The sequence below is a fragment of the Octopus bimaculoides genome, chromosome 12 (genome assembly GCF_001194135.2).
Source record: "Octopus bimaculoides isolate UCB-OBI-ISO-001 chromosome 12, ASM119413v2, whole genome shotgun sequence".
In the NCBI taxonomy this organism is placed as follows: domain Eukaryota; kingdom Metazoa; phylum Mollusca; class Cephalopoda; order Octopoda; family Octopodidae; genus Octopus; species Octopus bimaculoides.
The window spans coordinates 11120739-11126431 of NC_068992.1; the positions used below are offsets into that span (position 1 = coordinate 11120739).

General features: G+C 29.2%; 1 protein-coding gene across 3 annotated transcripts in view; it reads right to left on the reverse strand.

Moving 5' to 3' along the window:
* LOC106872298 (zwei Ig domain protein zig-8) overlaps window positions 1-5693 on the reverse strand; it is a 569829-nt gene that overhangs the window by 84602 nt on the left and 479534 nt on the right. The window lies entirely within an intron of this gene.

A 5693-nucleotide genomic window follows, 5' to 3' on the forward strand; every position in this document is an offset into this window, starting at 1 on the left:
TATATATATATATATATATGTATGTATTGTTCTAACACCAGGTTATTAGTATTGCTATGCATAAGTGAAACATTAATATATGTATATATAATGATATGTTATCTAAAATGATGCCCCAAAATAAATGAAATGTATACACACAACACGATTAAGCCTGAATATATTTGAGTTGGGCTGACAGCAAAATTTATATGTGTGTGTATGTATGTGTATGTGTGTATATGTGTGTGTGCGTATGTGTGTGTGTGCATATGTATGTGTATGCATGAATATATATATATATATATATATATATATATATATATATATATATATATATATATATATATATATATATATATATATATGTATATTTACATCTATATCTATATGTATACATACACACACAAAATAATACTTAAGTTATAATTAAAAGACTTGGTGTTCTGAGATTATATTCCTTAGAAATCGATTTTTCTGTGTTCTACAGAGTAACAGTTGCTCAATGTTGATTCATGGCTCTGATTCTAAATCATTTGAGTCATAAGAATGCTTAAAATAATTGGTGAGTTGAAGAAAAGATAGAGTTCTTTAATGTTAGGTCTAGTGTGATTTGCTGTGACAAAGTATTGGCTAACATGAAATGACAATAATTAGTCCTCAGTATACAATGCTATCCCAGAACCAAACTATTGAATTATCATCTTCTCTGTCCTGTTGACACGAACTATCATCTTATCACTATTGACTTACTAATTTTCTCTCTTATTTGACTTGACTTTTGCTTTGCTAACATATTTTTAATACCTTTTATTCAAATTTATAATTATCTAGAAAATATCAGGTGGTTTGATATGTTGAGATATTTTTGCTCCGATCAATGATAGTCCTTTCTTATTATAATTTAGTGTATTTTTTGTATTCTTTTTATCTCACAGCAAATGAATAGTATGGTTATCTCATGCCCTGATTTTCAGGAACAAATGCAATGAACCACTGCCATTTCCTAACCATCATCCTAACTATTGCTGTCTTTTATGACTGAGTTATGCTTATGATGGCTATGATGTGATAAGTGGAACTCTACTTCAGCTTCTGATATGATACTACTAAGAAATGTAATCTTTTGCTGCTGAAATTCTCAGGTGATCTGGTACCTGTCTTTGAAAGCTAGGTGAAATATGTTGATCTCAGATACAATGAAACACTCACAGCAAATTTGAAGTTGTTGATAATCCACTACATTTACTCATTCAGTTATTTAATTTCTGCCTATATTATTTCTTACAGTGGCATTGATAAACAAATGTAATATAAGAGCACTGTAATATAGAAATGGAACAGAGATATAACTACACAACATAACAATTCTTTCTAAACCATTTCAATTACAGACTTTTGACATGCTATGTTTTTTTACAGACTTTATTTACAAATATAACCTTTTCCTCATTAAAAAGTAGTCATAACAACCAAGTCCAAAATTATTCTATGTAAACTATTTCTATTTCATTACAATATTTTTTCTAGACATTTCACTTTCCACCATTTTCTGTTCTGTGATATTCTTGTTCTATGTTAACATCATCTCACCTTATGTATTGTTTATATCATGTTAATAAATAAGCTTATTCAGGCTAACAGTAAATTTCAAGCTGATTATTCTATTGTATATGTTGGTAATTAACATTCAGTTTCTTTCTGTGAAAAACTGAATAAATGCCAACTCCAGCTTTCTTTCTTCACTAACACATTCTCTAGTAAATCTTATTATAATAGTTTTATAAATAATTTATGAGTATTTAAGAGAAATATTGCTAAAATACTATTACAAATTAAAAACAAAAGATCTACCATGAAACTCAACATATGGCATATCCCAGCAAAAACATTGTGAGAGATTGTTACAAGAGTTGGAAAAAATTTAGCAGGGTCATTTTATATAAAATATAAATTTTGTTAATAATAAGGAAAAGAATATTAACAAAAAACATATAATTGATATACGCTAATAAAATTGAATTAGGTAAAGTTCATACTGCAAATAAATACCTCTGGTTCAGTCACAAAAATATTGCTAATGTGAAAGATAAAGTATTTCTCATCCAACAAGATACATAGGATACATACAACTTTGAGTAGAGCAGACTCTTTAGTATTGTAGGAGACAAAGTAACATTGCTAATTAGTGATGCCTTGATTAAAAACGAATCCATTGCTCTGTGTAAAGTTGCAGATAAATGAACAGAAGCATTGTCAGGTAGAAAGATCTCTTTAGTCATGCTTGGCACATAACAACCTCTCTGATACGGATGCCATGATAAAATAAACTTAGAAAATGCTGAAAAGTGGTTAACAGCATCAAGTCATAGAAATAATGGCAATACAACCCACCTAGAACCCCACTAACTCTGAATAAGAGCTGATATGGAATATAGCAACTCATCAAACTCATACCATTATAGAAGGCAGATGTAAAACAATGTTAATGATGATATATACACACACACACACACACAAACACACACACATAGACATCCATACACACACACACACACACACACACACATATATATATATATATATATATATATATATATATATATATATATATATATATATATATATATATATATATATATATATATATATATTAATGCATGTGTGTGTGTAATTTAAAATTTGTAAAATTAAATAATTGATGAGAATCTGTAATCTGTTTACATGTAAAATCAATAATAAATATGATAGATAATTATATATGCTGTGCTCAGGTGTCTTACTCTCACCTTTAGTTAACTCCCAGTACATGAGTCGTTAACTGCAGATGCTAATTTCCGCAAATGGTTCCAAGAATTATATGTGTAATTATTATTTCTATCACTTTCAAATTATCATTCATTTACAATAAGAAAATAATATTTCTGCAAAAGTAGTATAAGCTACCTGTGTCTGCTGTTACTATTTCTGTAAACTTGAAAATTTGAACAAAAAAACTATTATCGTGCAGTTAAATGAACAACTTCATAACTGCTTAATTCTATTATACCTTCACATATAAAAGAAATTAATCTAATCCCAGTTAGAATATATATATATATATATCAAGTTCATAATAATAATAATAATAATATTAATAATAATAATAATAATAATCCTTTCTACTACGGGCATAAGACCTGAAATTGTGAGGGAGGGGCTAGTCAATTACACCGACCCCAGTACGTAACTGGTACTAATTTCATCGACCCTCGAAAGGAAGAAAGGTAAAGTCAACCTCACCGGAATTTGAACTCACAACGTAGCAGTAGATGAAATACCACTAATCATTTTGCCTGGTATGCTAACAATTCTGCCAGCTCACCTCCTTAATAATAATAATAATATTAATAATAATAATAATAATAATAATAATAATAATAATAATAATAATAATAACGATAATAATGATAATAATGATAATAATAATGATGATGATGATAATAATAATAATAATAATTTCTCATACGGTAACCAAGACATGTTTTAAACAGCTTATAGTCAAATATAATCACCTCTGAGCATTTGAATAGTGCATAGTTCCTCAAATCCCAGGAGGATGATTGGTAATGTTGACTTTAGCAGGATTTGAACTAAACATTCCAATGCATTTTGTCCTACACTTAACCGATTTCCTCCCCCACTGGCACATTGATGATAATGTCTGTTTTTGATACAGGTACAAGACCTAAAATTCAGAGTTGGAGAAGTTGATTAATGAAATAAGGCAGAGCATTTAACCTGTAATCTGTTTGATCCATTGCAGAAGGATGAAAGACAAAACTGGACTTGGCAGGATTTGAACTCAGAACATAAACAGCTGGAGTAAATACTGTAAATATGTTTTCTCTGATGCTCTAATGATTCACCAATCCACTACCATCCTAACAAAGGTTTCTGATTTTTTATAAAAGACCAGCAGTTTGACATTCTCAGTGAGCCCGGTACATGACTGCTACTTTATTTTATTGAACCCCACAAGGATGAAAGGCAAAGTTAACCTCAGTATAATTTAAACTTAGTGCACAAAGAGCTGTAAACCAATTTCCTAATTATGATAACAATAATATTCAGTTAAATATCAATGCATTTGTTTGCACCTCTTTACAAGAGTTTTAAAAATTAAATCAGATTTCCATATTGAGCAAATATTAAAGAAATACATCTGTTGTGATAAGATGCTCAATTACAAAATGATACAGTAGTTATTACAGAGGTATTTTATCATGATTTTGTTATTTAAGTTTTGTACTTGATAATCAGTCATCTCGTAATGGACTCCATTTGTCAACTTCTGTTAGAAAATCTTTTTTATTTGAAGAAAACTGGTGTTAAATGGATTCTGTGTTGAAATAATTTATGGGTTTGAAGGAAACTAAGTGCAAAAATACCTCTTCTTATATAAATTGTTCATATTCAAGATACTGGGAATGTCTATTCAGGTTTAGATTAAGCTAGCACTTTCACAGAGTGCTTCTGAAATTAAGGATTTAATATATTAAATTACGTCTTTTATTCTTTTATTTGTTTCAGTCATTTGCTTGTGGCCATTTTGGAACATTCCATAAAAAGGTCTAGTTTATCAAAATCAGCTCCAGTAATTATTTAAAGTCTGGCACTTATTCTATCAGTGTCTTTTTACTAAGCCACTAAGTCATATAAATATAAACAAACCAACAATGGTTGTCAGACAGTAAGAAGAAAATGCAAGAATGTATACACACATACACACACACACTATTATAACTGATGCACTGTCATACTACTAAATTCCCTTCAAGGCTTTGGTCGGCGCAAGGCCATAGAAGACACATGTCCAAAGAGTGGCACAGTGTGAGGATGAATTGGCATCTAGATGGCAGCAAACAAACATTTTAGCTACATAGTCATATCTGCGAGCATTATTATTATTATTATTATTATTATTATTATAATTATTATTACTATATTCATTTAGTAATATTTCCATTCTTTCTATTTATTGTTAATATTTCTTGACTTTTCAAAATGAGATATGTCATCAGTCAATAGGTGGTTAGCATTCATTTAAATCTTAAGGAAACCAGTAGAATTTAATTCCTTTTCTATTCACATTTACAAACAAAAGTAATTGAATTCTGTGTTGCTGGCTACTTATCAATTTTACGGGACTACTTCTGAACACAATGCTAAGTACAGTGAGCTGGATTAAATCATTTGAAAGTCAAGTGTTTTCATTTCACATCTGACGAAATGACAGACTATGAAACATTGATCTTCCAACTAATTTACCTTGTACGCTACCATCTTAACTATTTATGACTTTCCAGTGTCGCTGTGATACAATAGCAAGTTTGTATTTGTTAAATTTATCAAGTAAGTCATTAAATTTCAAGGTTTATTCGTACTCTTGTTGAAAATCAGAACCTACTTGAGAAATTCCTTTTAGATGAAGCAAAAATTTGAGAGAAAACATAACTTTTAATTGCAACTTGGTAGCGCAATGATATATATATATATCTGTTACTAATTTTTCTCTTACAATAATTGTAAGGTGATGAACTTTCGATATTTTCTGCTCTTAATCTTAACCAGAAGCTAGAAAATGGCTTCTGTGAGTGGCAAATTAGAAGTTATATGTTTTGTTTGGTTTTTAAGAAAGAACTTCCTTTTTTTTTTTTTTTTTTTTTTTTTTT